Raw genomic sequence first — 24,949 nt, 5'->3', positions numbered from 1 at the left:
ATTTGAATTCTTTTCACATAACTGTCCAGTGTACCGTTTATAATTTCCGATGTTCGCATGAAATAAACAATGGGAGGAAGGAACAGAGGATGTTGAATTACGTAATTCAATTTCTGGTGAAAGTGATTACGTCAGGTTTGTAATTACCAAATGAACAATACCAATAGACGCCGATTACAAACCATGAAGAAGATAGACGGAGAAGGAAATGAACATAGCTAAGAAATGTGGTTATGTATAGTCGAGAAGAAACTATGTCCATGGTACAGAACCTTAATTGAATAATTTATTATTATTATTATTCAAGTGGTCAAGAAATTCCATGTTTTGCGAAAACTGAAATGTCATTAACGTGTTCTGAACAGCCTGCCACCGGAGCCAATCACAAACCACTTAAATCCTATACCTATCAGTAAACCCTATTTATCTAACATCCATTTGAATATTATCCTCCCATCTTAACCTACATCTTCGTAAGGATCTCCTCATTTGACTTTCCACTACAATTTTGGACAAATTTCTTGCCTCCTTCATTTGGTAATCCAGACAATATCATGTAGAAATGCAGAAAATACGAAGCCCATCATAATGGAATCTTCTCAGTCCCCTCGTTAATGTTCCGTGCTACATTAAAATATTCGGTACTCCTCTGCTGCATTTATTACACACCCACAACAGACAAGCATTCCATATAACTAACCTAACCTATCACTGTGCTATCAGAACACGATCCTAAGACGGTTCTATCCACCTTCCACCCTGACAACCCAGCTTCCAAAGATTCATCTTAATGTTTATTCATCAAAATTCTGTATACATTCCTCGTCTGCCCCATCCTAGACTTCTTTACTTCAACATCTCAAAAATCCCACGCGATCTGTAGGCTGTATGCACGAAGTTCGCTGTGAAACATAAAACGCTCAACAAGTTCATCCTTCTGATGTCCGAATGTTTCTTACCTCAAATACAATTTTTACTCCCGTAGAACACGGCTGCCAAAATTATTCTTGTGTGCCTATTACGTCTCTCTTTCCAACGTTTTAGAAACTGTACAGGAAAATCGTTTACATAGCGTGCCATTTATCTTTAACAAACTGTATGTACGGGTAACGATCTCCTACATACATGATAAATAAATTGTACATAAGAGATTTTTAACAAGAAAGACGACTCTGGATCGAAGGACGGATGATACGTGCTAAGTTGTCACAAGTAAAGATTCATTAGCGTCTAGCAACGTCTCCAGCACAAAGATCCATTAATGAGTCCCTTGTTTCCTATTCATGAAGGAAAGGCGAAAGACAAGCAAAACAGAAACAGAGTGGGCCAAATACAACTAAGACGACGACAAACACCACAAAAAGATAAAAAGGAACACGACACTGTGACGTCGTTGAAGAAGAGTCTGTAGGGACATTCGGCTGGAAATATAAGGGACTGGGTGGCTCTCTGAACGAAGGAGTACCGAATTTAACACGGAGGGAGAGAAGGTATGTGTATAAAATAAAAAGAAATAAAATAAAAAATCAGGACAAGTAGAAGAACAAAGAAAGAATAGTGGACAGGGTCAAGACGACGGAGAAGACACGATACAGATGGTACACAAGAAAGAGACGGAAAGAGGCCATTTCAAAGAATGAGATTCCAGTTTGGAAACGAGGCGTGCTCCAGATAAGATGGCATCCTGCAATGAACATGCAAATCTTGTTTCTGTAAATGAGCCAAAGTTGACAAGTCAATTTCACGATGTTTGACTACTCAACCTCCAATAGCATTTCTAAATACAAAGACTTCTGAAACAAAAGTCGACTTAAAGCTGGACTGCTTGAGATTATTCGAACGCGACAATTTTCGTCTCACAGAAGTATTGTTAATGTTTGGAGCATTTCCACCTTGATGTTTAAGCAAAGGGGAACAAATTCATAAGCTCAGGAAAACTGTTGATCTGGTAACCCGTTTTCAAAATTTGGATGTATGCCACTCATTTGTTACATAACACAAATCTGAAAACTTCTATCTTGTGAAATAATCAAGATAGGTAAAAACTTTGTCCTCTGAGCAATTCTGAAAACTTCTGTCACACGGAATTTGTACTTTTTCACTTGGAATTTTCTTTGTTCATATAATAAACTCAAGTTTCGTGCTTTTCCTTCTTCAAGTTTCTAAACATAATTTGTAAATTGGATTTCTTCGTGTTTTGGTAACAGGTAAAGACTTGACGATATTTAAAAACGTTTCTACCTCAGAATTCGGGCTTCTCCTGATTTCGGTAAATTGTAATATAATACTTCCCACGCTTTAGCAAATTTCTTCCGTGGAATCATTATGTTACATATTTGTTTTTCTTTATTTTAGATACTTCAGTACTATGCAATACTTACACAATTTGTTCTACTAAGCTTTATTTCTTCACACAAATTGGGAAACTTTTGTTCCACGGAATCATAACTGAATATTTATAATTTTTTATCACATTTTAGTAATCGGCCAACTAAATATGTAATTTTGAGTATTCTGGTACTACGTATTTTCTTTGGAAAATCGGCAAATAAGTTCGCTACGACATAGAATTAGGGGCCTGTGCATAAGTTATTTACAACTGTGCGTGCTAACCGTCCGAATTCAGTCTAATTCAAATAAATCATCAGAGTGAACATAGTAACAAAGTCTATAAAATTATATGCTAATTACAAATGACACCAACACTTCCCAAAACGTTTGCTGATATGATGGGCACTATAGACCCTACAACCTGGTGGTAACAGAAGTGTATTTGATGCAAATTTTGTATAGCTACAAAGTATATCAAAGTTTATGTTATTTGAATTGTTATCCTTACAATTACACTGAATCGAGGCTACGCAACACATTAACACTGCCTATTTGCAAACAAGAAACTAATTCAATTTTCCGTTTCCCTGTTCTCATATTGCAACAGTAAGTAAAAAAAGTAAGCTCCTATAAATTAAGCAGTGTATCGCGGATCACCGGTTAAGTAACACTCATCTAAAGAATAAAAATTGCAGATAATAAGATTAAATAGAAACATGATTATGTTTCTGAACAAAACTTTGTTGTAATATTTAGGTGTTGACGTGTGTAACGAGGTCAGATTTACTGTGAGACCAAGGCGCACAATACATACATATTCTTTACATGCATCGCAGGACATTCTAAAAGATACTTAACATTAACTGCATCTCAGTTGGTTATGTATCATTGCTTACAACTGCGAAAACCTGTTTCAAAAACGTATAAAGGGAATACTAAAAAATATTAGTAGTACTTATTACGCATCTTCACATCGTAAATATTCCCTTGTGGCACTGTGCATGTCTTCTTAGCAGACAAAGTTCAACTTCAATGTGTAAAATATATACGGCAGGGAGTTAACGATCGATTGGCTTTTTATTTATAATTACCTATTAAGATAAAACCTCATTATACGAAATGTAAAGTGCGCCAAATGTATATTATTAAAAATATTTTTATAAGGCGTACACATTATTAACTGAAGTAACGTAATATTTCTTCAGACGTAAACCAAAAAATGTACAAGTGGAAGTAACGAGATTTGTGTTCGAAGTTAAATTTTTCAAATGTAATTACTCATAAGGATATTTTATATTTATCAATTTGTAGTTTTTGAAGAAAAGCCTTGTTACTTACATTTATGCGACTCTTTCTTGATACCAGATAGAAAATTAAATTTCAAAATAATTTTACAGTGTGAAAAAAAGAAGGAAGAAATTACTGACAAAAACTACTCATATTACAAACATCGCAACATAATTTCTTAGAAACCATTCACAGCAAACTAACTTCATCTAGGAGCGAAAATTAAGCTGGGCAAATTACTTTAAAGTTTTCTTCAATCTCTGTTATAAAACTTCAGTATATTATTAACCAGATATTAATTCTAGAACTACTAATTTGGTTTTATGAAGATACTGGAACGTATCAGTACTTTTTGTTTTATTCTATCCGTATAGTAATAACCACAAAATACTATAAAGATATGCTATTAATATTTTCAAAAATAATTACACGAAACATTTTTTGGCTGTAATTATATTAAATCCGGTCCTGGGTAATTGTGATCTCTATCAGATACAGTGCTGCTACCTATATTTCAAACCAGCACATAGTCACTCTTTATCCCTTTGCATCATACACAAACGATTCTTGCATCTCCGATATTCCCATTAATAAACAAGAATATTTTATTAATATTATATCAGCAATGAAGTCACGCAAGACATCAACACCATCTGTCGTTACTGGAATGTTCATAACACATGTTGCAATAGAAAACGATTATTCAGTTCACTTTTAATACATCGTAAATCTAAAGACCAAAGCTCTACATTACGTTTTAATAAAATCACGTACCGTTTAGTGTGATAGAAGTCAGTTAAGCAAGTTTGCGTTCGACCTTATAAAATATTCTCCTGGTGTCTTTAAACTTTAATAATACTGATTGAAAGTAAAATGGATGGTGAAAAGAAGCTACATTAAGGCAGTGAATCCAGAGAACAAAATGCCCATTTCAAAATATTAAAACCTGCTAAAAGAGAGACCTGTAGTTTATTTTTAAAAAATCCGGTATCGGAACATGATTTCCGTCACGAGTGTAAATTAATACAAACGCATCCTTAATAAACCAAAAGTGTTCAACACGGACACAGAAGTGTAAATAAAACAATATAACCTAAAATAGTAGGCCTGTTTAAAGCTGTATTTCCAATTCATCTATTCTGTTCCGTGCTGGAATACGTGTGAGAAAGAACATTACTGTCAGAAATGGATAAAAAATTCGCCTTGGCCCTAGTTCGTGGTTCACCACAATTTGACTTTTAAACATGATAACCAATGTAGCCTCGACATTCCCCAGAAAGTCACTTCGAGCATGCAAGTCTCATGTAAAGAGTCCGTTATTGTCGTCCGAAATTAATAAAAATTTAAACGTGTCAACAAATTTTTAGCAAAACTCCACAATAATGAAAATTTGTTCAGCTGTTACCGAACGCTCCTCAAGGATGCGAACCACCCAAAAAGAAAGGAAAGAAAGAAAACTGAAAATATGTTGCGAAGATATCTGTTTCGCCATTCTTGAAACAGGCAGGCAGGTCTATCCATTCTCCGAGTAAGCCTGAAAAACATCTAAAATCAGAAGTCAATTCAGAATTTGAACAGGCCAGTGTGCCTAATCCATAAAAGTGGAAGAAACAAGAACCCATTTTAAAAGGAAACCTGTCTGAAATGAAAAATGTCTTCAACATTTGGCAGTAAGGAGGTAAGTAATAATATGAGGTTCCAGGGTCATCATTCCTAGATGACCTTGTGTTGGTTAATAAGTGGTTCTTCTCATTGTGTAAATATATAAAATGTAGATAAACCAAATCTAGATTTATGACGGTATCACACAATTTATTACTATCATTATCTCCATCAACACCATCATCACCCTAACACCACGGAAAACAATCCTTATTCAGGAAATGACAGTGCCGAGATGGTCAAAAAATTTCCCACATTTTGTACACCCCGAGAGCTGATTACCATTTCACATAAACTAACCACCTGGACCCTATTATGAGCTAATAAATTCAGTTCACACCCTCACGATCAACATTCTACATTACATTTTAATACTACCGCTAGATCTCCACCTTGGTACCAGAAGTCATATCAACCCTTAACAGCCCTGACCAGAACTGTCAATGTATTTTTCATTTTCTTGCGTTCTACATACCCAGCCTGTATCGTCCTTCTTTTGATTACCCTAATATGCCTACATGGTAGAATATGAACCATGACCCAGCCTCTCTTTCTCAGGTAAACTTTTGTGTCCTACTACACCCTCGACAGGAGGATAATTTAATTTACCTCCGATGTAATCTATGATTTAGTTCATGAAAAATATAGTTATGACCTCCAATCCTAAGGTAAGCAGCGCTGAGAATGGGAAACGTAAGCATAAAATGACTCAACAGCCTCCATTAATGTATCTACAACTCCCAACTGTGCGTAACGACTCAACTACTTTTCTAAAATATCTTTTATTTCATTTTCTTCGCAGAATAAAGAACAAACATTTCCCCAAACATAATTAAAAGATATATTTGTAAGGGTGGTGTGATGTCCTATTATGGAAGTAGAATCGAACTCTTAATTGTTATTCAGGATTCTCATAATTTAAACAAGTATTTCTTAAAACCACGTGTAAGGTAAACCTAATTCTTATTCGTCAACTACTAAAATGTGTTCTTTATTAATCAGACGCACGCATTTCAGGATTCTGTACACAATAATCCCACAACAGATGTAATTACACGGACGTGAAACCCCATCTCTCGTCCTAAGGGTAAAAAACGCAGATTTATTGTGATTGAGAAAAGTGCAGTGATAAGAATATTTGGACCTACATAAACACTAATAAATACTAATAAATTCGTAGGATGACCAAATCAAGGAGGATGCGATGGGCGATGCATGAAGCATGCATGGGATACAAGATAAATTACTACGAAATTTTAGTCAGGAAGTTTGAGAAAGAGACCACTTTAGGGGTTGTAGGGATAGTGGCAGCATTAAAATAGAATTTACACAAAGCTGATGGATTAAAGTGGCTAATAATATAGTCCGATAGCATACTCAAGAAAAGTTGATCGTCAAGAATTCCCCTTCTATTACAGAACGTGAAGACCCAATAACATGTTCTTACGAAACTGCAAATGGTCAGCTGAATCAAGACCATACACTGTTTCCTTTATATCTGTCTTGGAGCTACCTTTCCATAAACTACTAGGTCTACAAACTTGCCCTTTTCCTTCACACTTGTGAAGTTAAATCCTGTATGCATTTCTCGTCCCATCCACGTGTGCTACATGCCCCGTACATTTCATCGCCTTAAACTATTGTAATAATATTCAAAGAGGAGTACAAATTACGAAGCTCATGTAACTGTAATTTCCTGCATTTTCCTATTACTTAGATCCAACTATTCTCCTCAGCACTTGGCCTATTGTTTTCAAATTACGCTCTTCTCTTTGGGCGAGGTACCACATTTCACGCCCATTCAAAACGACAGGCATAATTATAGGTTTGTATGTTTTAATTTTTACGCTCTTAGGTAAGAGAAGGGAAGACCCAAGGATTGTGAACCGAATGGTAGCAAGATTCTTCTGAAACATGCGGTAATCAGAGTCATCTGTGTACCAACATTTTCCTATCTAGCATTATATGTAATAAAACAGAAAACTACTTACTCTAACCACACTATCTGGCGAACCTGACTTTTGTTCAATTAATCTGTTGTGTTCATCTTTTTTTTCAATCTATAAGAAGAAGTTCTTTTTAAATTTCTATGCACAAGAAATGAATATATAAAAAGCGAAGCACGCACGCTACAACCAAAAGGCACCTCCCCTATTTAAAGCTCCACCAACAACAGGTTTTACCCTCTGATATGTGATACTTGTTGTAGTAGTAAATACGGAATATAATCAAGAGTCTTAGCCAATAACCAATCTACTATAAGGGGAGGAGTTTTCAATCCAGCAACAGCCATGTCTACCACATTTTTTCTAACATACACACATGCATGCCATCATTCTAACTCTGCTCATAATTCTCAGATATAATTATTCGAAGCGATAGTTATTTCTTCTTACTAATCCTATAAGTTTCTTAAGTTTTACAATCTTATTTTTGTCTTGTTTCCTTGTTCAACCAGTACATGGTCCACTAACAGCTTCCAAGAAGGAGTAAGACAGTGTTCTTCTATCTCTTTCTTATCATGTACGAAGAATATTGAAGAGCGTGTCAGACAGAGAAGGAGAAACCGATTAGAGACACCTTGGAGAAAACTGGTAGTTATTAAACAACACAGTCGCTGCCCCCTCCCTCGTCCAACGTTCTCGCTACACTATATATATATATATGTCTTATATTATAAAAGTCTCCAAAGTAATAATAGCATATGAAAGTAGCCATGCAGACGAAGTAATCTGACGGTATGATGAACATAGGTTTGTCAGTATCAGGCCACTCCCCATTAAAATCCCCACCACCACCTGCAGCACCCTTCAATCTGCTCGCAAATCACTTTCTTTCCTTGCCCACAATATTGCGTGACCGCCTTCTCCCCCCCCCCACCCGCGACACAACATTCCCCTCCTCAAAAACATTCTATCAATTTTTATAGATAGGAAAAGCGATCACTCCTATATCGCCCCTTCCACTTTACCAATCAACTTCAAATGGCAGTAAGAATGCGCAGTGAAATGTGCAAAACTCTTTTTTGCCCACAGCTGGTAGGCAAGGTTAAAAAAAATACTCCTTGGTTATTTTAACCGATGAGGCATGTCGATCCGATAACCTATGCGGAACTGCAGATTCGTTCGGCCACTGAATCTTTGGTTTCTTAGTCTACGTGACAACGAACTTCAGAAAAATAATAACTGACTGCAAGAACGTCGAAATTCTGTTCATCTTTCTCAGTATGTGATTACCGATCATAAAGCTTAATAATGACGTCAGCAATGTTTAATTAAAGCCGTTTCATTCACTCAGAATAACCGGTACATAAATGTGTGCCCATTTCACCTGTGACTGAATTTATTAAAATAGTAAGCCTTTCTACTGCTATGTCATATTCACGAAACTGCTTGTATAACTAAGCAACACCAGAGCACAGAAGATTTCTTAAAAAGTTTGCAGTTGCCCTGCTGGTAAATAAATTCGCCGTCTTTATTTAACCTGAAGTTTTAATACTGTGTTCAGAAAGGTCCGCCAATGAAATGGATCACATCCACGGTGTATTTCTTCAAAAATTAATCCCAAAATTATTCTCCGCTCGTTTTTAGGTCTTCGAAGTCGTTACTTATCTTTACGCCTATGTTCTTAATTTCTATCTCATCATCGGGGGTTCGCAGTGGCCGCACGCAGTCTGGGGCGTGGGCCTTCTGTCGCTTGGTCGCTGAGACCGCGGGTTCGAATCCCACTCAAGCCATGGATGTTTGTCCGCGTCTTTCTGTGTTGTGCTGTCCTGTGTACAGGTAGAGGCCTTGCGACGGGCCGATCCCTCGTCCAAGGAGTCCTACCGAATGTAGATCAAGCCAACGAAACGTTGGGACCCGCAGTGCTCAGGCACTTGAAGAACGGGTCGATCCCAGTATCCCAGTATATGTAATTTATTTCAGCTCATGCCTTTTGTATCTTCCTCGTTACTACGTATTTACACTGATTTTTATAGTGTGAAATGAAACTTTGCAGCCGTATAAAACCACGGGTATAGTTTTGTATAATTTCATCTTTGCAGTCTTAGGTTAAGCAATACATTGTGAAGTAAAACAGTAGCAAGAATCCCCTAAAATGAATCTGTTCTTAATAACACTAGGTATGAACTTTATTTAGTATTTGAACTTCGCGCATTTTAAAGGGAATCATTAACTATCCTATTATTACTGTATGAGTATGATTTTCAGTTTCTGATAAAAGTTTTAACATGATTTTTCTTAATACGTCACAGTTCGGCAGTGAGACAGAGACCAAACATTTGGATAACAGTAGGAATTAAACCTTACATTCGTAATGAAGTCAATACCAGATTAAATTCAATGTTACCCACGATTCAGTTTAAATTCTTTCATCATCTCCTTATCTAGAAGTCTAGAGATTAAAATACACACAGCTACAATTTTATTCATGGCTCTACATGCTGAGGACCTAAGAGAGAGCAAATAACAAGCAACAGATTTTGTATAAAGACTAGCTTTATAATTTATATTCTTTGACAAAATATTACGATGAAACAAAGGAGAATAAATGGGTTGGACATGCAGACCAACACGCAACTGAAGAAAACCATACAAAACTGCACTGCACTCCAAAAGACCTGAAGAGAATAATGAAATTAATCTTAAAGTAGTCTGGATTCAGCTGGCACAGTACAGTGGTCAAGAGACAGCTTTAATGAACTTTTGGGCTACATAAGGATTGGGAATTTCTTGACCAACAAAGCGACTGTTAGCTTCTTACGGGAGATTCTGCTCCGTGTTCTTCGACTGCTATTTTATAAAATGGAATAAAACACAGAAACACTCTTCTAACTTCTTCGCATTACAACTGCAACAGCAGCCGACCGTATCTAGCCCCGTGTCTGTTTAGACCAATGGATTCATGACGGATAACTTTGAACTTTTCTTTCCCACAGAATCAACGTGTACTATAAAAATTCTCCCGGAATCTTTGTCGCAGAAACTACAGGAGGTTTGTGAATTCATTAGTTCTTACCAAAGGAACCGTTTGTGAACAAAGTAACAGACGAGCGTTCACCGCGGTGTCATAAACACAAAACTTGTTCTTCTATACCCGAAGAATCTACAAATTGGTTTGCTGGGACGCAGTGAAGCAGAGTTTAAGGTGGAACATCGTATTGAAATTGACAATAGGGAGATGAGACTCTTCAGAGGGATGGAGTTCTTGAGGAAGAGCTATTAAAGGTATAAACAGGTGTGCAGCAGGTACGGCCCTCAGAGGTCAACGAAATGCGGGGGGGGGGGGGGGGGGGTTGCTACGTCCTCAGCGACCTGAGTCTGCTCGGGAAAGTTCAGTAGCGTAGTGAGCGTTTCGTTGCGAGTTGGGGAGGAAAACAAGCCAAGCTCAGTATAGCGACTACAGTCCGCAGACCAGGAGAAAATCCCTGCTAGGAATTCGTTATACGCGCATGCGCAAGATTTCGCGGTGAGTGACGACCCATCCTAAAAGCATTCGTTCCACAACCACTGAACGAACAACAGGCGACAGGCTTTCATGTGTTCTAATGGGTACAGCTTTAAGATTACCTCACAGTGGCACAGTGATTTAATCTAGAATATTATCGCAACACCCGCAGAACACATTAGAGGTGCACTCACTACACGCTACTCTTAACGGCTTCATGTTTTCAGTCTGTGTGTAGTAGCCTTAAACTCTGACGTATCACACTTCCCACCAATAGCAGCCCTCTACTCCAGCTGATAAGTAACATCCCCCCAGCACCGCACCAGAAACGACTTCCCCTTGCAGGGTTTTTCTCGTCATCTGTGGACAGTAGGTATAGGCTGCACGGCCGGGCTTAGATTCCAAACAGGGCAGAACTTTTCCTTTTTCCACAACATCTGGAATCCATCTATTCTGGGGGTGGGGTGGGGTGGGGGGAAACTGCCTGAACCGCAACTGCTAAAATTTTTCACTTCCTGCCGGGCATAAAAATACGTGGAGCGACACTTGAAAATCCCCATATTCCCACATGGCTTAATGTTTTGTTAAGCACCACGAAATATTATTTACCTTTATACCTCATACGTTCCGTAATACTTGTCTCATTCTCTTCCACATGGAAGAGAAATATAGTTCATTAACAGAACGCTAAATCGTGTTTTTATACAGTCGTGCGTGTGACTATATTTGACTGACACCACGGAGCAATGCTACGGAATACTGTGAAAAGGCAAATTACCTTCTAAACCAAAACAAAAGCACCATTGCTGTGAGGTAACGTGACTATATATACAGTGTAATTAAATTACCTCACAAGGTCAGTTTGTAATTCTTATGGCAGAGGAAGAACAGAGAACCTGTTCAGGTGGGAACATGATTGACAGCGCATGCGTGTAGTGTGAAGGAATAACTGTCATTGCGGACGTTGGATGACAGCGACAAACACCGAACATTCTTATAACTAACTTTTTCAACCAATCATGTCTGGAAGAAATTTTAGGTGGATGTATATATAAAATTTGGTTCACCTGCATTTTCTTCTATCACGGTTAAATTTATTTGTTGATTTAAGGGAAAGAAATAAGAAGAAGAGGTATAGAGGAAGTACATAATGAGGATGGCTCTTAGTAAAATAACTGGACTGGACTGGATTAAACGGTCTCAATGTATGATTCAGTGGCCTTTAACGTGTTCAAAATCGGGGAATATATTTTCCGCCTTAATACCTACAACATTTTCAAGCGAAATACCTCAACATAAAGTGTAATTACAGCTTCAAAATGCAAGGATCTACTCTTCGCGTGGAATAATTAGGATGACTACAAAGCGATAGTGAGCACACAGGGGCAAACTATTAAATGCATACAAAATTTCGCCAGGAAATCTCTACAGAAGTTTATGTTTGAGGTTTCACTTATACCCCGAAGCTGGAGACAACATGTTTGTCCGAAACGTTGGTAATCACTTATAAAAGTCACTGCGGAACATACAGAAGATCACTATCCTCGATGGGTAAACGACATCCACCAGTAGCACACGTCTGAATAATAAATGACGACGATGATGATGACAAAGGGTAAGATGGACGGAACATAAAGGCACTATAAAGTATGTAGAAGATGAGAATTGCGTACAAATTTCTTATTACAAAACCTAAAAGTCTTTACGAAGATAATATTAAAATGGTTTGTAAAATGTACACTGTGAGAAAGGGCATTATGGATACGATTAAAGTGGCTCATGATAAGATCCAGCCTTGAGATCTTGCGAAAATACTACACAAACTTCGGTTTCCGCAAAAGTTAGTGTAATTTCTTTACCAGTTGAGCGAGTAACAGCTTCTCAAGAAGTACCATCCATGAAGTTTGTTTGTTGTCTGGTCGAAAAATAATAATCTACAAGCTGATGCACGGCTACTACAGTTCCTAGTTAAATTTCTTGAAGCAAAACATGAACTTATGGGAAGGCAAAGAACGGAAAATGGAAAGATACGCCTCTTCCCTAATTACACGATCACGTTTCAAGCGTTCCTATTCGTTGTTCAGTTTTAACTCCATGTGCTCGTTTGAATTATTGCGTCTAGATGTGTAATTATCATACGGCGAAGCCATTCCTTCGTTTACTTTAGAAAATTACAGCCAGCGATATTGTTCTTATATGTTAAATAATGTTTCTTATTTATAAATACACAACAAGTGTTACAGCAAGACTCTATGTGTGTGTATGCGAGCGCAATGATCACGAAAAAGGGATTTCGACAGTGAATTATTGGTGAACACCTCTCGCTGGGATTGCATGCAGTCGACAGGAACGGTCATACAGTCGTTTTAACAAGGCGTTGATTCTCCACCACGAATACTGTTGCTGTTGCTGGTAGTGATAACATTCAGGTGTGACCTTTTACATGAGGTCATGCGAAGCATGGAGATATCTAACTAACTCATAGGGCACGGTTTTCCTTGAGAAGATAAGCTGTTCATAAATAAATTCCTTGCTTTTATATAATTCCACCAAATCTACCAGGAAGGTGGGAAGAATTACACAAAAAAGAATTTCAAGGCTGGTGGCACGGCACAGGGAACCTGAGGAATGCGTACAGAATTCGTATCGGGAAACCGGAATAAATTTGGGAGACCTAGACGCAAATGAGAGGATAATATTAAAGTGGGCCTTAAAAATAAAAGTTGGTTTTTAGAATTGTGTAAAACATTTATACGTTAGGACTACATCTTTCATTTTTACCAGAATAAACTTGGGAGACATAGGCGTAAATGAAAGGATAATATTAAAGTTGGCCTTAAAAATAAAAGTTGGTGTGAAATATTTGAACGTTACGCCTACATCTTTCAGTTTTCCTCTACTAGCCATTCAAACGCTGGAAAAAATATTCGAGTGCATAAAAACACATAGACCGTTTTATGGGAAATCTTAGGTAGATTTATGTACAGGACTTTACAGCAAAATAACAAAAATATTACGAATCCCAGACAAGAATCGTATCACGCTGCAATTATTTTAACGTAACTTTTCACATAATATATCCAACTTAAAATTGTATTATACTTCTAAATATGTATTTACTTCTGCTACACTATAAATCTGACAACCCAAGTATTTAAAATTTTTTAACTGTTCAATGATTTCGTTCTTTTCAAAAACATCCCTCCCACTTCATGACTTCTGATTTATTTTCCATGGTCTTCACGTTATATGTTTATAAAGGTGATCAAATTAAAAATGGTTTTCTGTAAATATCGTTCCTTTTCTACAAACGATAATTATCATTAGAATAAACTGTAAAAATATGGAGTCGACATCTAATTTCACATCTACATGTCTTTCATTGTTTTTCTTTGGCCCAAATACAGAAGAAATAGCAGACGCCAATCCTCAATCTTGTCTGAGGCCATGGTCAGCTAAATTGAATAAGCAATCACAATCTATTCAAAAAATCATGAAGCCCATAATCACACTATATGAAAAATGCATAGATACAGGGTGTTAAAGCAGATGGTTTCGATATGCTTTAAAGTGTTTCTTACATCATCGGTGCCTCGTGAACATGATCGCGTGACGGCAATGTATCCACAGGCAGTATTACTTTCCATTTCTCATTGTCCTTTTCCTACAAAGGCTAGCAACTCATTAAGTAATCACAATAACTGGCTTCCAGAAGCAACAAGAAAACCAGCAAACGCTCTCTCGTTGCATTTTGATGTTTACAAAGTTTCAAGTCCACTGATATAATGAACAGAAGCCTCAGATGACTAAGTACTAACAAGTTGGCCACTTATATGAAAATGGATACAAAATGTGGATGTAAGTTTCATTTTGTGGAATTTGAGGTTTTCACGGCGGTGAGTCTGAAGATTGCTGTCTTCTGGGTTATCAGACTACACGGCGCAACAACCCAGAAGACAGCCATTTTCAGACCCTGGGGTCGACTCAGCATCCTAAATAACTATATAAATAAATAAATAAATGATCACATTTAGGCAAATACTGGAAAAATGTGGCAAGAGACGAGGACTAATCTTTGTCAGTACATGGCAGAATCGCGGGTTTTATGAACACGATTTAAACCTTTAGGTTCCACAATTAGTTACTAGAGTAACAAAAGACTGTTAGTTCAAGATCAACCATCTGAATTAAACATAAAACTTGCAGTGGCCAACAAACTAAGAAACAAAATTAGTACTATCAGAACCAGAATTGTCACCAGTAACAAGAAATCCGCCTCCCAGTCATTTCAATCTGATGTGTAGTTTCCGCTCACCGTGTGTCAGAAAGATAAAAGTTCTTTGTCATCATCTAAAACAATTGCATTTATTGCATTGCATTACGATTATAATTGTTTATAAAGCAGTCTAAAGGAAATTCAGAGAAGCAGAAAAAGTCTTACATTGTCAGAGAAAGTCTGTCATGTAAGTTTACATTACGAATAATATGTGACTCGGGTGGCTTGTGTAAGAAATACAGCGAGAGGTAATCTTCAAAGCCAGACCTTAAAATCCCTTCGACGTAAAAAGAAAAAACTAAGGTCTAGCCATAACGATAACCACTAGCGACATCGTAAAAGATAGGTAATAATCAGAGTATGAACACGTAACGGGTTAGAGGTAACATTCCACGTTTTCTTAACCTCGACACTGGATGGCTGGCGATCTTTCCAGCCCGAAATAAACCCCCGCTAATCGGTGGCTAAAACTGGGCGGGCCTCAGTCAGCCACTGCCGGATACTAAACTCCGATCCCTCAACAAGTAGCTACTCAGTTCACTGACGATGTTCTCCTTCTAAGTTATGTCTTGTAGACATGCAGACAAATACTGACGTTTCAGAGAAACGCTGTCTCCATCTTCAGGGATGAAGTTCTCCGAAACGTGCGTATCTCCCTACGAGACCACACGGCGCCATAACCCACAAAACATCTTCATCCTCACCGCTATGAGAACACCAAATCTTACTCATTTTAGTGAATAAACTATCGCAGTTCACATAATCAAATGAGAGGGAAATATTTAAATACGTGCCTACATTGTAAAAATAAGCGACGGGCCTTATATCCGTTTCATATTGTTGGGTTTTAAATTCCCAGCACACAGAGGACAGGCAGGATCAACTTAGCACACGAACATGTCAGGTAAGAAGACAGGTAAATTGAGCTGCAGGTTTACCCGGGCCACTACCTCACACAAGCACGCGATCGGTCGGTCAGTCTAGCTTACCAAAAATTGGTAGCTTCCGTATGCCATGGAATAAGGTGCCTACCTTTTTTCAAACGTACCTCAGTCTATACCGATCTTTGGTTCGGGAATCGCATGTAGACGGTCGTAAGTGTTGGAAAAATCTATTAATTGCGCGTCACCCCCCCCCCCCCCCAACAGTCCAAGGAGTACCGGTTAAATCTTGCCATATTTTTCCTTAAATTTTAATATTATCTTCTTATTTACGTCGCCCAAGTTGCTTATTCGTTTAATGTTTTCTGGATAAGATGCTGTGTCCTAGGTATATACTAATTTCATGAAAAGTACAAATTATGAAGGTCTTGACTGGGCCTAACTATTCTCACTCAATATGAGATTTCAGGTTATCAGCGTGAAGAGTATGAAGTTAGCTGCCTTTTTGGTTGTTGCGCCGTGTAGTGCATTATGGAGGCAGCAAGCACCTCTGAAAAGTCGGTAAACGTCTACCAGTCTACACGACACAACAATCCTGTAAACAGCTATCTTCTTGTAAGATTTGAGGTTTTCACAGTGGTGAGTATGAAGATTTCTGTCTTCTGGGTTGTTGTGCCGTGTAGTCTGGTCGATGTTAACCGACGTTTCAGAGGTCACAATACCTCCGTCAATTGGCATATTCATCGCCCTGATGACGGAGGCAGTAAACATCTACCATTCTACAAGGCGCAACAATCCAGAAGACAGCAAACTTCAGCTATCTTCTTATTCGCCGCCGTCAGAACCTGAAATCTTACCAACTATATAATGTCCGACACGAAAGATGGCGGGTGGCGCAAAGAGAAATGGCTATGAATAGGCTCTGTTCAATGACAACGTCGTAGGCTAACATTCCAGCATTTGCAACACGCTTGAAGCAATTTAATACTTTATAAATCAGGTCTGCCTGCGTAGAACCTAACGCCTGCGACCATAATCTTCCACCGATCGCGTATCTAACGCTGGACACTAACAATTTGCTTCGCACAAACACGATATTTACACAATATACCATAAATACAACATTCACTTGTAAAATGAACAGTACTACTATCCGATCAAACGAACAGTTAGTAACTGAAGCTGATTGGCTCATGAGGTCAAGTGACAGTACATGTGCAAAGGTGCTCAAAATTCAATCGAAGCAGTTCGTGTCGCGCATTTCACAGAATCACCGTTAAACAGCTTGTTCAGCCACTCTCCTGGAGACGAAGAAAAACCTCAGCAAGGACTTGAGCGACCACTGCATTAACCTACTCTTGAAAAGAGTGGACACATTTCTTTTTTAGTGTGAATTTATGATCCCTAAAATGTTGACAAAGAAGCTGATCTACAACATGGTAATTTTATTTACCGTACCAAAGTTCCGTTTCTTAACACAGGGTTAAGTAAGTAGAAGCACATAAAATGTCGCCTTCGTCTCTTATTTCGTGACATAAGTGAAAAGACTTATTTTGTATCTGACCAGCCTGTACAGAGCAATTAACAGTGTAAATTACCGGCATAGATGGACAGAGGAAAGCAAGTGTAAATGTTTTGGTGTTCAAAGAGGAGAAGAAAAATATGTCTCTTTTTGTTACAGTAGGTACCCAGGGAGGGCAGAGACCACCTAGAATGAAATCACATTAGCGTGTGGGTGATGCTTTAAATGGTCATGGTGGGGATGCATACATATAACAACTGTTTCCTGGTAGCTTCGCCCCTCCTTCGTCTTCATATCCCTCCTTCAGATATTTTCTCCTCAAAACTCTTTCAATATTTACATAAAAAGAGCCGCGCGGTCGAACCCGAAGCTGAGAAGTGACTTGACTACCAACACTGTCCTCTACAAACACATTTTTATTCTTAACTACTGGAAGACTTTCAACGCCTCTCTCTTCTTACTCCAAAAAGGAGTACATCAAACTTACTTCCCATTATAAAATGGATCCCCATGTAGCTGTTAACAGCCGTGGAAACTTAAAAGAAAAATAACTTCGCTGGTGATCATTAAAACGCACGTTCGTGGACAAGGCCACCAAGACCCAAGCCAGAACAGTGTTACTCAGTGGTTTCTATGTCACGGAACACTGATATATAGTTCAATATATTCAAATTAAGTACAGAAGAGCCCTGATTATCCGACCTTTGGTTATACGACATGTGCAAATAAATAATAATTTTGATTCCGTGACATAATTTTTAGTAGCTGACATTTTAGGTTTTTGCGGTAGCGAGTATGAAGACTTGTCTTCCGGGATGTTGCGCCTTGTAGGGTGGTAAAAGTTTACAGAGGTTTCAGAGGTGCTTGCTGCCTCCATCATCAGGGCGACTGATACCTTGAGTGTAAATGTATTCAAATTTAGGAAGTCACTTTTCTCTGCCACCTCTTCTTTCCACGTGGCCGCTAAAACATTTTAATCACCTCTTTTTCCACTCACATTGTTACTAAATGTAAAATCTCTTTTGTCAAACCTTTTCCCCAACCACGTGCTCGCTACCGATTGAATATCACCCCGCGACTGTATAGCCAGTAACGCCCAATAAATATTCACCCTGAAGATGGCACACGCAACGTTGGCCGAAACGTCGAGAAACTTAAAACATTCGACGCGGCTTATTCTTAAAATTCGAAATCCATTCGCGTAAATCTAATGCCACGACTTCCATATTTAATATATCTCCTCGCTGCTATATATGTAGTGTCCCAAAAACATTTATACACAGCAGAAACTTTCTTGGCCGTTTGTCAGTCAGGTGATCACCGCTGCCAACAGTGCCACGAAACTAACGGTGATCATTTTGAACACCTACACTAGATCTGCTAATTCACTACGTGTCAATGCTGACATACGTAATGGTTTAATTTATTAAAATATCTATTTCATTCGCTGAATGTGTGTATACACAACTTTTTGGGACACCTGTATTATCACCATTTGCACGAACTAGTCATAAATCTGGATTTTATATTATAAGATATACCAATGCATTCAATCTTATTCATTTTATTCATTTTCATCATCAATAAGAGTTACTTAAAACATGAAAAACAACTATAGCATTTAACAACGCATATTTTTCAACAACACGTATAAAACACAAATGAACACAGATAATTCATTCGGTTGCTTTACAAATCTAGTGTTGTATGTAGAGATATTAAACAGAGAAAGATATTTTTACTTGTATTTATTTAAATTACAATCTGATGAGAAACAGTTGATGACCTGTTTTAGCTCTGCAATAAGCTTTTCTAAGATTATCAAGTAATTCTAATTTGATCTTAACTGGACAGTGGAGTTAATATTTCATCGATACAAACCTAAAATGAATTATTCGTACATTCACAATTTTCAGTGTAAACCTTCAATGCAAAATATAGTATAACTCTGGCCTATAGTACAGAAGGTAGCACATGTAGATGAAAATAAAGGACACATCACCATCATGCATTCACTTCATACACTTTGTATAAAAACGCATAAAAATTTTCACATCATATAAATTACGGATACTATTAAGTTCTGAGAATTTATTGGATATTTTAATGCGTATTATTATGGTACATACGTAGACAGACGCAGTGCAAATGATACGTCTCTGGGAATTGCTGTAGCTTCGTAAACTACAGGATTTACTGCTACATGCCAGGTGCAGAAAATTATTTTAACTCGACAGCCGGTGGAATAATTTTCAATTGGCCACGGTCCGGAGAACTTTGCTGGAAAAAATGTGCTCTTAAAACAGTTATTAGCAAGATATCAATTGTTCGCACCAACTGAACACATTTTATGAATAGGCATAATAGGATAATACACAATCTCAGTATTATTAATAATTAATTCGAACACGATACCATAAACTCCGATGTTCATTTATTTATGATTTATTTCAAGAAGCTGCCAGTAGCTCAAAACATGAGCGTCGAATGAAGAAAGTTTATGTATAATTAATGGACGAATATGTGGAAAGAAGCGGTGTTGACACAATTTAAGGCACTATATCGTTATTTCGAAGAAAGGCAGGAGAAACCAAAAAATGGTAACAGGTCACCAGCCGACATGTGAACAAGGGACTTCCCGAACCTGGACAATGAGTGATAGCCACTAGGTCGTACCGCTGATATTTCCAAGGTTGTAACCCACGCATTAAGCAGAATGCCCAGTGTTTCATTTAGATACCACACAATTCACATGTTTGCATATTCGCCCCAACCAGCCAGCTACAAAACTTTCTTGTGTTGTTGAGACCATGCCTCTGTCAAGCTGCGGCTGCTAAAGGGCCAACTGCCCTTCTTCCAGATGACACACGAGTGAATGTGGAACAGTTGTAGAATGATAATGACGGGAGAGAAACGAAGGACTCGGAGAAAGTCTGTCCCAGTGCCACTCTGTCCACCCCAAATCCTGCATTGACTGTGCCGGGCGTAAACCCGGTTCTGGGCCGCGAGAAACCGTCGATCAACCGCCAGAGCTATGTCAAGATCGCAATGCCCTCTTACACAATATCTCAGAACATAAACATTTATAAAGGCACTTAATTTTTATAATTAGATTTTCAGAAGATGGCTAAGGATCAGACTGAGCCTTTTTGTAGGCTGCGTGTTTCTGCACAACGCCTGTATCTGTACTGTTGAATAATTGCACAACAATTTTCATCTGCAATAAATGAGATACACATTCAAGTAATGTTCATACTACACATTATATCCTCTCATTTGCCATCAAAACGGAAACAGCCGAGAAGAATCCCTTTCACTTAGGGCTTTCAGGAATGCTTCGAAGATAATATACATACTTTTTTCTTCCATTTTCCTTTTAGAGAAAAATATGAGTGCCAGTAAGTTACGCAATCAGAGGAAGTGTAATCTAAATGGAAGTAACTCCAAAGCTTTTTAAAGAAAGATTGAAACACACATCTAAAAGAGGATTTCTGACAGACTCATTTTTCAGTCCGCAAAACTCTATCTACCTGAAGTGTGTTTTACTAGAAGAAACACAAACTAAAAACCTTACTTAATATTAGCTACAAATACCTCTATCAAAATACGTTAAAATGTTCTCAAACAAGGGGAAACTCAAACGTTAAGTTTATAGCTTCTGCTATTCAATGTAAAATGTTTTAGACGTAAGAAAAAATGTCCTTGCCTTAGTTAGCCATTACCGCACGCGGCATTTTCTTCCAACTAATTTTTATGGCTTATAGTAGCACTAAGATTACGGTGCAACCCTATTGTTACACCTGCAATCAAGTTTCGTTATGGCCCCGGAATGGGCTCCTATATAAAAATCCCTCTCTTTGTAATTTTTGAGCTTCATCAAGGCGCTAATATCCCTAATGCCAGTTTTTCAAATGCCCCTCCGACCAAAATCGTTAAATGTTCTGCTTCTATATTTTTAAGGTCGTTGTTGTTCCTTTTCGAGAGTGCCTAGTGGAAGTATTATTCTTTGTTAAAACAGGAAACTGCGGTTTGTGGGGTCTTCTAGAACGGTTGGCGCTGTAATGTACAGAGAAACAGGCAAATGCCGGCCAAAGCGAGGTCTTGTGAGTCCGTGCTAATTACTGTCTTCCAAAATAACTACCAGTTTCATGCAATGTGCTTTCTGCTGCGAAAGTATTATATAAAAATACCCCACTCCATCAAAAATAACATAACTTCATAATCATGTCAACATGCCAAGTGATACTGTTATTAGCAGACGAAAAGTCGAAATCTAGTGGTTAGCATTCTTCCTATTTAGAGGTTTGTGGGTTGAAATCTCGGCTCGGAGACCAAATATCGTAATGACGTTTTAGTGGGGTTTTCTTCAGCCCATCCATGCAAATACCAATACACTACATTTCACATCCCTTCTACTTACTTAACTTCCAAATTTTTGGCATCTACTTAAAAGTTTATCCTCAAGACCAACATGGCAATATAATTGTACCTCACGTTTGGTGCTTTTGGCCCTTTTTCGTAGTGAAAATATCTACTCATCCATGACAGCAAATACATTACACCATAGTTCTAACACCCCTAACTATTTCTCGCTCCCAACACATAGGCCTTTATTCTGTGATTTGTGCACAAACTGAACAAAATGGAGAGGCCATGTTCATATTTCCCACCGCTTGGTTCATATTCGAAACTACTGAACAATTAGGGACACTAAACATTTTCTGGTTAATTTAATTTCGGTGCGTATCTGTAACCACTAAGATGGCTCTGTTCTGGGTCGTAGCGCCGTGTAGTCTGATCTGGTACTCACCGCGTGAAAACCTCAACCCTTACAATGTAACCACTACTTTACACGGAGCTAAGGCTCTACTTTAACACTGTAAAAGTACAGTGTTGAGCAACTGCGCTCTGATTTCTGCAACCTATTTTAATAAGACGATTCTCCTTCTCAGTCACCCAAGTGGAATTTTCGTGAAAATGGGTATCCTCTGATTTCTTGCACCGTGTAGTATAGTAGAAAAGTTCACCGACGTTTCAGAAGTTCTCATTGGCTGTATCATCAGGGCGATGAGTCCACTCATCTAAGTGTCTTACTGATTATGAAATATGTAACCCGTCGCTCAAAATCACGAGACAGAAGTTTTTACAGCCTGGTAGAAACAAACAAAGCAACATACTTTTCAATGATTCATATGATATAAATCGCCCTAACGTGTTTCTCACTTTTGTCTTCTGTCGCCCACCTACTACTGCCTTCACTTACCACTGCGCTCTCAGATGTCGCTAGTGAACTCGCCACACCTTACACTGTCCCCGAGTAAACAGTATCATTAGCTAAATTGTTTCCAGTCACTCAATAAGGCAGCTTCTCCCCTTTTTTGTGTCGGATGTCCCTGTCCTTAACATTATCAAGTAAAGTGTGTTTCGAATCAAATTTTACCGGTTAAGTATAAAAGCGTTTAAAGTGTTTTGTTCTTTTCATCTTTCCATGTAGTGAATACAATTACAATTATCACCTTCATATTTCAATTCGTCTTTTTTAACACAAACTTATGATACGAGATTTCCATTTGCCCCATAGCAACACAGAACAAAAACGTTTTGTGCAGAATGTATGACGGCTGGCTATCCAGATGGTCAAACTGTATTAGAAGGTACGCTTTCAATCAATTATTATATAATCAATAAATATCGATGCATTGCTGCTAGTCTTTTACTTAAAACTTTATGTATCTGCCTGTACCAGAATATTGTGGTGTGAGGAATAATGAGAGAATAAACAAGGAAATAAATAAATAAACAATGAAAAAGACTCAATGAAACAAAATAAGAAAACACATAAACAAAGGAATTATCTTTACAAAACTATCCGTTAAATTCTTTTACTTTATAGAAGTAACTCGTTCTAAATGCATAATTTTAGTCTTCAACATTACACCAACATACTAAATAAATAAATTACCACATGACACTATTATTACTCCTGGTTCGGGGCACAGAATTTTCTTTGCGCAACTTCTGGTAATAAATTGCTGCTTTTAGGGACCCCCAGTGCGTCATGGCACAAAAGATTTGATAAACACATACAAAATGTTTCACGGGAAACTGCAAGTGGGAAAATAATATAAGACGGGCGTTAAGAAATGGAGCGCGAGGTGTGAATCGGGTTTATGTGGTTCCGGTAGGGCGCAATAGCAGGCTCTTGTGAATACAAAAATTAAATTTTGGCTACAATAATGAGGAATTTTTCAGCAACTAAGACTCTATTTATTAACTTCACAAAAAGCCTCTGATACGTGGAGTTACTCTGAAAGTTCACCGCCGTGTTAAAAAACCCTGCCACTGTATAATCATAATTACAGGTCACCCCTTAAAAACGCACTTCTTTTTGATCCATTTTGTTCTTGACCCCTCCTTCAACACCTGTGTATCTCAACGCAGTCGACACAGACCAAAAATTTTTTTTACATCTAAGCTCAAAAACTGCAAACGTCTTACTTTATAATTTTCTCCATTAATCCGTTACGAAAAGCTGTTTCTTGGAACGCTGTCTGCTCTTGAACTTCTGGTTCAAAACTCTTCTGCGGATTCATTAAAACATTTCTCCTGGCCTCAAACTTAACAGTGTTACTCCATATCATTCGAAGTCGTTTCGAAGTTATGTCATTCCAACAATCGTATACACTAAAATTCGATATTCGTTTCTTGTTTCCGCCATCCATCTTATAGACATGTCCAGTCCCTACAATTATAATGCAAAAAGTAACCGCGTTTCTCACAAATCAGTCCTAATAACTGCTAGGGGAAGGGTTGCACATGATGCACCTTAATCCCCTTATTGTTTACACCTTTTACGAAGTTCACTGAAGACGATAAATCTCAAATACATGCAGTTATAAGCATTAAGCGATTCAAGTTTATTAAAGATGTAATATAAGAAATATCATAATATTTTGGTACAGTTTATTTCAAGAAACAAATACTTTACCTATTTTTTATATAAGACCGATTAATTTACTCAAAGATTAAATGCGTGGCGACTAGATCTCAAGTCAGTATTAACACAAGTGATGAGACTGAATGTTCTGTACTCCACGAGATGAACATAACCGTCGTTCAGTTAAGCCTCATCTGATCAAGCACACGAACTGTAAGAGCCTTAGGGCGGTCAAGAGGTCTCAGTCAAATCCCCCATGCATTCGTAATTAATGGATTTTCCTTCGGTCATATTCGTAAGAACCCATTTACCGTTACATTAGTTGATTAAAGCTTAATGAGTTTAAGTCTGTAACTCTTAAACACTACAGTTATACGAGAAAGGTCAAAAGTTGTGAAAATCCTGGATTATTAAAAAAAGCGGAGAATTACAAAAGATGGCACTGTACTAACAAAAACACACGGTAAATAAATACAAGTCGTCCCACTAAGACATGTTAGCACCAGTTCGTGGATGAGAGCTGATGGAACAGGCTTTATAAGCCAAGAATTCCACTAGATCAAGAAGAAGAAGATTTTAAAATCAAGAAATACGCCCTAAACATA

The 24,949-nt window shown here is 37.9% G+C and overlaps 1 protein-coding gene and 1 long non-coding RNA gene across 3 annotated transcripts in view; both read right to left on the bottom strand.

Moving 5' to 3' along the window:
- ds (dachsous cadherin-related 1) overlaps positions 1-24,949 on the bottom strand; it is a 430,815-nt gene that overhangs the window by 270,131 nt on the left and 135,735 nt on the right. The gene's annotated exons all lie outside the window — the stretch shown is intronic.
- On the bottom strand, positions 18,921-24,546 carry LOC110827541 (uncharacterized). The gene is made up of 3 exons (XR_002542387.2): positions 24,396-24,546; positions 23,906-24,149; positions 18,921-22,557 (listed from the first exon to the last, which is right to left on the bottom strand). It is a non-coding gene; the product is annotated as an uncharacterized LOC110827541 (long non-coding RNA).

Source organism: Zootermopsis nevadensis, unplaced genomic scaffold (genome assembly GCF_977971745.1).
Source record: "Zootermopsis nevadensis isolate Lab colony 2312 unplaced genomic scaffold, Znev_1.0 Znev_ptg000020l, whole genome shotgun sequence".
Taxonomy (NCBI): domain Eukaryota; kingdom Metazoa; phylum Arthropoda; class Insecta; order Blattodea; family Termopsidae; genus Zootermopsis; species Zootermopsis nevadensis.
Note: the sequence above shows the minus strand (reverse complement) of the source record. Positions and strands in the feature narration are given on the sequence as shown.